General features: G+C 46.2%; 1 long non-coding RNA gene across 1 annotated transcript; it reads left to right on the forward strand.

Moving 5' to 3' along the window:
* The first annotated feature begins 1,154 nt into the window (after positions 1-1,154).
* LOC126993411 (uncharacterized) lies at positions 1,155-3,141 on the forward strand. The gene is made up of 5 exons (XR_007747795.1): positions 1,155-1,170; positions 1,787-2,198; positions 2,298-2,503; positions 2,607-2,802; positions 3,009-3,141. It is a non-coding gene; the product is annotated as an uncharacterized LOC126993411 (long non-coding RNA).
* The last annotated feature ends 4,326 nt before the right edge of the window (positions 3,142-7,467 follow it).

Consider the following 7,467-nt stretch of genomic DNA (forward strand, 5'->3'; position numbering starts at 1 on the left):
AACAAAACGATCATAAGAGGAATGACCACATGAAAAACAATAGTAGTAGTAGTAGTAGTAGTAGTAGTAGTAGTAGTAGTAGTAGTAGTAGTAGTAGTAGGAACATATCAACAAGTACTTACTATTCGTCGTCTTCGTGGTGATGATAATGGTGGTGGTGATGGTGGTGACCCGCAACACACACACCACTCAGGAAGCTCGTGAGGAGAATTCTGAACGCCCTCACACACACACACACACACACACACACACACACACACACACACACACACACACACACACACACACACACACACACACACACACACACCTGATAATCTTAATAATACTTGTAATATTAACAGTACTACTACTACTACTACTACTACTACTACTACTTCTACTACTACTACTACTACTACTAATAATAATAATAATAATAATAATAATAATAATAATAATAATAATAATATACACTCAACAAAACACAAACACAAAACCGCTCTTACAATTTTTCAGTCGTTCGATTTTCCTGTTAATTAAATGCAAAATAAATAAATTAATTAATAAATAAATATCAATCTCTATCCATAACTCACAATCGCTAAAATCACCGTCGCTATTCAAACCAATTCCATTACCACAACTTCTACGAAAGTCAAATATGTGTTTCTAGGTTCACGGTACAGAGGAAGGGTCAGACTACCACCAGGGTCATAGAACTACCCCTGGAAATGCCCACAACTCCTACGAAAGCCTTGTCCAATAGGTGTTTCTAGGTTCACGGTACAGAAGAAGGGTCACACTACCACCAGGGCCATAAAACTACCCCTGGAAATGCCCACAACTCCTACGAAAGCCTCGTCAAATATGTGTTTCTAGGTTCACGGTACAGAGGAAGGGTCACACTACCACCAGGGTCATAAAACTACCCCTGGAAATGCCCACAACTCCTACGAAAGCCTTGTTAAATATGTGTTTCTAGGTTCACAGTACAGAGGAAGGGTCACACTACCACCAGGGTCATAAAACTACTCCTGGAAATGCCCACAACTCCTACGAAAGCCTTGTCCAATAGGTGTTTCTAGGTTCACGGTACAGAGGAAGGGTCAGACTACCACCAGGGTCATACAACTACCCCTGGAAATGCCCACAACTCCTATGAAAGCCTTGTCAAATAGGTGTTTCTAGGTTCACGGTACAGAGGAAGGGTCACACTACCACCAGGGTCATACAACTACCCCTGGAAATGCCCACAACTCCTACGAAAGCCTTGTCAAATATGTGTTTCTAGGTTCACGGTACAGAGGAAGGGTCACACTACCACCAGGGTCATAAAACTACCCCTGGAAATGCCCACAACTCCTACGAAAGCCTTGTCAAATAGGTGTTTCTAGGTTCACAGTACAGAAGAAGGGTCACACTACCACCAGGGTCATAGAACTACCCATGGAAATGCCCACAACTCCTACGAAAGCCTTGTCAAATATGTTTCTAGGTTCACGGTACAGAGGAAGGCTCACACTACCACCAGGGTCATAAAACTACCCCTGGAAATGCCCACAACTCCTACGAAAGCCTTGTCAAATAGGTGTTTCTAGGTTCGCGGTACAGAGAAAGGGTCACACTACCACCAGGGTCATAAAACTACCCCTGGAAATGCCTACAACTCCTATGAAAACCTTGTCAAATATGTGTTTCTAGGTTCACGGTACACAGGAAGGGTCACACTACCACCAGGGTCATAAAACTACCCCTGGAAATGCCCACAACTCCTACGAAAGCCTTGTCAAATATGTGTTTCTAGGTTCACGGTACAGAGGAAGGGTCACACTACCACCAGGGTCATAAAACTACCCCTGGAAATGCCCACAACTCCTACGAAAGCCTTGTCAAATAGGTGTTTCTAGGTTCACGGTACAGAGGAAGGGTCACACTACCACCAGGGTCATAAAACTACTCCTGGAAATGCCCACAACTCCTACGAAAGCCTTGTCAAATAGGTGTTTCTAGGTTCACTGTACAGAGGAAGGGTCAGACTACCACCAGGGTCATAAAACTACTCCTGGAAATGCCCACAACTCCTACGAAAGCCTTGTCAAATAGGTGTTTCTAGGTTCACTGTACAGAGGAAGGGTCACACTACCACCAGGGTCATAAAACTACTCCTGGAAATGCCCACAACTCCTACGAAAGCCTTGTCAAATATGTGTTTCTAGGTTCACGGTACAGAAGAAGGGTCACACTACCACCAGGGTCTTTAAACTACCCTGGAAATGCCCACAACTTCTACAGCCTTGTCAAATATGTGTTTCTAGGTTCACAGTACAGAAGAAGGGTCACACTACCACCAGGGTCATAAAACTACCCCTGGAAATGCCCACAACTCCTACGAAAGCCTTGTCAAATATGTGTTTCTAGGTTCACAGTACAGAAGAAGGGTCACACTACCACCAGGGTCATAAAACTACCCCTGGAAATGCCCACAACTCCTACGAAAGCCTTGTCAAATATGTGTTTCTAGGTTCACAGTACAGAGGAAGGGTTACACTACCACCAGGGTAATAGAACTACCCCTGGAAATGCTCACAGCTCCTACGAAAGCCTTGTCAAATATGTGTTTCTAGGTTCACGGTACAGAAGAAGGGTCACACTACCACCAGGGTCATAAAACTACCCCTGGAAATGCCCACAACTCCTACGAAAGCCTTGTCAAATACGTGTTTCTAGGTTCACGGTACAGAAGAAGGGTCACACTACCAACAGGGTCATACAACTACCCCTGGAAATGCCCACAACTCCTACGAAAGCCTTGTCAAATAGGTGTTTCTAGGTTCACGGTACAGAGGAAGGGTCAGACTACCTCCAGGGTCATAAAACTACCCCTGGAAATGCCCACAACTCCTACGAAAGCCTTGTCAAATATGTGTTTCTAGGTTCACTGTACAGAGGAAGGGTCACATTACCTCCAGGGTCATACAACTACCCCTGGAAATGCCCACAACTCCTACGAAAGCCTTGTCCAATAGGTGTTTCTAGGTTCACGGTACAGAGGAAGGGTCAGACTACCACCAGGGTCATAAAACTACCCCTGGGAATGCCCACAACTCCTACGAAAGCCTTGTCAAATAGGTGTTTCTAGGTTCACGGTACAGAGGAAGGCTCACACTACCACCAGGGTCATAAAACTACCCCTGGAAATGTCCACAACTCCTACGAAAGCCTTGTCAAATAGGTGTTTCTAGGTTCACGGTACAGAGGAAGGGTCACACTACCACCAGGGTCATAAAACTACCCCTGGAAATGCCCACAACTCCTACGAAAGCCTTGTCAAATACGTGTTCTTGGGCGGCGAGATGTCTCATAAAACGACGCTATATCGTCACCATACTGTTAAAACCCTACCTCCACTACCATCATCATACTCATTCATATATACTTTCCTTCACTATACTCCATAACAACCATCATCGTCACCATATCCTCACCATCACTGCCCTCCTCCTCCTTGTCAGCGTCACCATCCTCCCTACACATCACCATTCCGGCGTCACAATCATCACCTCACGCTCCGTCATCACAATCCCGCGGTGGTGTGCGCGAGGGCTTGACACAGACCGCACGCTCCATCCGGGGTGTTGCGTGTGTTGCGGGCGGGCTACGATATACCATACTGACCGTCACCGTAGTGTTGCTCCGACTCCTCTCTCTCCCTCTCCTCTTCCTCCTCTTCCTCCTCTTCCTCTTCTTTGTTCTTCTGTTCTTCCCGGTTCACTGTTCTTCAGAGTTTCTGTTTCCCGCGTAATCATTCTCGTCATTTCACTGTTTTTTTTTCATGTCATTTTCAATCCAGTTATTTATCTATTCATTTTCCTTCACTGTTTTTCATGTTTTTCTCGTTTATTAACTCCCGGCACAGCGTTTATCTATCGGGGCGTCAACTCGTCTATCTATCGACACATCAGCCAGTGACGTGTGCCGCCCACCACCTCGATGGCGCCCATAGACAACACTTCTCTGGGATTTTGTTTTCCAAGGACTGAGGGACACTGCTCTCTCTCTCTCTCTCTCTCTCTCTCTCTCTCTCTCTCTCTCTCTCTCTCTCTCACGAAAAGACCCAGCTGATATTCTCTCTCTCTCTCTCTCTCTCTCTCTCTCTCTCTCTCACGAAAAGCCCCAGCTGATATTCTCTCTCTCTCTCTCTCTCTCTCTCTCTCTCTCTCTCTCTCTCTCTCTCACAGTCACCGTTTTCCCGCCCTCTTCACTGTAATCGTTCACCGCCTTCCCTGTTGTGGTGTGTCCGAGGCGCTGTCCATCACTGTTCCAAACCTCCGCTTCGCCTGAACGTTCACGCGCCATCTTGTGACCCCCGGCGGCCACACGGCACATGTCTTCTCATATACTGCGTTTTCTACCCATTCTTGCACTGCCGGCACCGCGCACCACCTTCTGCACTGTCTGGGTTGTGGCAAAGCTCGCCTCTCTGACCCCACCGACGCCTGGCCGAGCTCACGTGTTGTTGTGGGTCAAACGTTTGCCCCCGTCTGCCCAGTCATGAACGTTGCCAGATTATCGTACTCAGAAGCTTATATATACCGATTTAGACCCAAAACACTGTCTCCTGGACCCCATTAAGGAGATTCACTTATAATTATCGTTAAAATAGTTAGTTCCTGATGTTTCTTGGCGATAGTTAGGCGTCAGAAACCGGGAAATACTATGCTCTGAGTACGACAATCTGGCAATTACGCAACGTTGCCAGATGTCGTACTCAGAATCTTATATATACCGATTTCAGAGCCAAAACACTGTCTCCTGGACCCCACTAAGGAGATTCACTTATAATTATCGTTAAAATAGTTGATTCCTTATGTTTCTTGGCAATAGTTAGGCGTCAGAAACCGGGAAATACTATGCTCTGAGTACGACAATCTGGCAATCAAGCAAAGTTGCCAGATGTCTTACTCAGAATCTTATATATACCGACTTCAGAGCCAAAACACTGTCTCCTGGACCCCACTAAGGAGATTCACTTATAATTATCGTTAAAATAGTTAGTTCCTGATGTTTCTTGGCAATAGTTAGGCGTCAGAGACCGAGAAATACTATGCTCTGAGTACGACAATCTGGCATCGGTGGCCCAGTGTTTACCCACACGTATGCTACAGCGTTATCGTACTCACTCTCATATATTTAGTTTTTTAACGATTTACAACCAAAAACTGTCATCCTCACCCGATAATGACATTCGTTTATAGTTATCGTTAAAACCGGCTATTACTGGTGTTTGTTTGCAATGGTCAAGAGTCAGAAACTAGAAAATACGAGGGTCTGGGTACGACAATCTGGCACGCTGGTATGATGGCTTATGATTGGCTGAAAATGGACGTGTCCGATACCGTTGGCTGAGTGTGATAAATAACGAGAATTATAAGTGAATCTCCTTAATGGGGTCCACGAGACAGTTTTTGGGTCGAAAGTCGGGAAATATAATCGGCTGAGTACGACAATCTGGCACCGTTGCGTGATGCCAGATTATCGTACTCAGAGCATAGTATTTCCCGGTTTCTGACGCCTAACTATCGCCAAGAAACATCAGGAATTAACTATTTTAACGAGAATTATAAGTTAATCTCCTTAATGGGGTCCTGGAGATAGTTTTTGGATCTACGGTATATATAAGCTTCTGAGTACGACATCTGGCAACGTTGCGTGACTGCCAGATTGTCGTACTCAGAGCATAGTATTTCCCGGTTTCTGACGCCTAACTATCGCCAAGAAACATCAGGAATTAACTATTTTAACGAGAATTATAAGTTAATCTCCTTAATGTCCAGGACTGACGCCTAACTATCGCCAAGAAACATCAGGAATTAACTATTTTAACGAGAATTATAAGTTAATCTCCTTAATGGGGTCCAGGAGACAGTTTTTGGCTCTGAAATCGGTATATATAAGATTCTGAGTACGATAATCTGGCAACGTTCGAGACTGGGCAGACGGGGGCAAACGTTTGACCCACAACAACACGAGCGCTCGGCCAGGCGTCGGTGGGGTCAGAGGGGCGAGCTTTGCCACAACCCAGACAGTGCAGAAGGTGGTGCGCGGTGCCGGCAGTGCAAGAATGGGTAGAAAACGCAGTAAATGAGAAGACATGTGTATGCTGGGGGTCACAAGATGGCGCGTGAACGTTCAGGCGAAGCGGAGGTTTGGAACAGTGATGGACAGCGCCTCGGACACACCACAACAGGGAAGGCGGTGAACGATTACAGTGAAGAGGGCGGGAAAACGGTGACTGTGAGAGAGAGAGAGAGAGAGAGAGAGAGAGAGAGATTTAAAACGTTGATTTACAGGATTTGTTGCGCAAGGAAGGTCTAGCAATATCCTTTGCATGGTGGGGAGACCAAAACTGTACCGCATATTCCATGTGGGGTCTGACTAAACTGTTGTAGAGCGGAGTATTACATCTTTATTCTTTCGTCAGTGAGAACCGAGTTACCAATCTTTGTGTCGTCGTCGTTGATGTAAATAAGAGCACTGGGAGGACCGAGAGAGGACGCCACTAGTGACAGGCGCCCACTCTTTTCTGGAAATCAGAGAGAGAGAGAGAGAGAGAGAGAGAGAGAGAGAGAGAGAGAGAGAGAGAGAGAGAGAGAATATCAGCTGGGTGTTTTTGTGAGAGAGAGAGAGAGAGAGAGAGAGAGAGAGAGAGAGAGAATCATCTGGGTCTTTTCGAGAGAGAGAGAGAGAGAGAGAGACAATATCAGCTGGGTCTTTTCGTGAGAGAGAGAGAGAGAGAGAGAGAGAGAGAGAGAGAGAGAGAGAGAGAGAGAGAGAGAGAGAGAGAGAGAAAAACATGTGTGTGTGAGAGAGAGAGAGAGAGAGAGAGAGAGAGAGAGAGAGAGAGAGAGAGAGAGAGAGAGAGAGAGAGAGAGAGAGAGAGAGAGAGAGAGAGAGAGAGAGAGAGAGAGAGAGAGAGAGAGAGCGCTGTGTCCCTAAGTCCTTGGAAAACAAAATCCCAGAGAAGTGTTGTCTGTGGGCGCCATCGAGGTGGTGGGCGGCACACGTCACTGGCTGATGTGTCGATAGATAGACGAGTTGACGCCCGATAGATAAACGCTGTGCCGGGAGTTAATAAACGAGAAAAACATGAAAAACAGTGAAGGAAAATGAATAGATAAATAACTGAATTGAAAATGACATGAAAAAAAAACAGTGAAATGACGAGAATGATTACGCGGGAAACAGAAACTCTGAAGAACAGTGAACCGGGAAGAACAGAAGAACAAAGAAGAGGAAGAGGAGGAAGAGGAGGAAGAGGAGAGGGAGAGAGAGGAGGCAGAGCAACACTACGGTGACGGTCAGTATGGTATATCGTAGCCCGCCCGCAACACACACAACACCCAGGATGGAGCGTGCGGTCTGTCTCAAGCCCTCGCGCACCACCACCGAGGGATTGTGATGAGGGAGCGTGAGGGGATGACTGTG

This window comes from Eriocheir sinensis, unplaced genomic scaffold, assembly GCF_024679095.1.
Source record: "Eriocheir sinensis breed Jianghai 21 unplaced genomic scaffold, ASM2467909v1 Scaffold611, whole genome shotgun sequence".
NCBI lineage: Eukaryota > Metazoa > Arthropoda > Malacostraca > Decapoda > Varunidae > Eriocheir > Eriocheir sinensis.